A 916-nucleotide genomic window follows, 5' to 3' on the forward strand; every position below is an offset into this window, starting at 1 on the left:
GGGTTATGGAATACTCTTTTTTTTTTCTGCCTCCCAACTCTGGTTGCCTGCGACAAGTCGCCTTCGTGCTCGTCCGATCTGCGGCATATTTTTCTCCGTTTCCTCGCGCGCGTTTTTTTATTTTTATTTTTGCTCACTCTTCTGCGGAATATAGTATTTTTCGCTCCCGTTGGTGGATCGCGTCGATCGATCGATGGTCGCTCGTTTGCATAACTGCCCGATCGGCAAGGGTTCTAGGCACTCTCCACCACCCTGTCCACTCTCATCCGGTGTCCGCGAGGGCGAAAAGGGGTAGCATAGCATCACGGACGAGCTTCCAGGTTGACCGTTTGCTGTGTAATAAAAAGACCAAACCTCGTCGCACAACTTCCAGCTCCTACCAACAGGCCCACCGCGCTGATGAATCACGAATGACGAATGACATGTTTATATCGAATCTGTCCCGATAGATAATTGATTGCGCGAAGGGGATTTTGCACACGGCAGAGCCAGAAGCGGTCACCAAACCGGGAGAATGGCAGCTCGAATCAGCCCGCGTATCGGCGGTGGAATGTTATTCGCATGATTTATTGCGCCCGGCCTGTTGCCCTTTCGTTTGGCATCTTTCACCCGCGGGTTAGCACTGGCGCGGGATGGATACGATCGCTTGGAATCGAAAAACAACTCCGAGGCATCTGCTTTTCGGTGCTTGTAAGCAGAGAGTGTACAAGTGCGCTGGCTAGCTGTGTTGCGAATCGCTTTGAGTTGAGATCGTCGCTTTAAATTTGCTATTTGTTGATCAAATCTTCCTCCCACATGACCACGTCTTCCTCCTATCGTAAACAAACAAAAACATTCCCGCCGGCATTGCGTTCACCTGTCCACCGGTAAACCTTACCCCTAAAGGGACCAGCAGGATTTTCTAGCCCTATTTCCT

This window comes from Anopheles nili, chromosome 2 (genome assembly GCF_943737925.1).
Source record: "Anopheles nili chromosome 2, idAnoNiliSN_F5_01, whole genome shotgun sequence".
NCBI classification, from domain to species: Eukaryota; Metazoa; Arthropoda; class Insecta; order Diptera; family Culicidae; genus Anopheles; species Anopheles nili.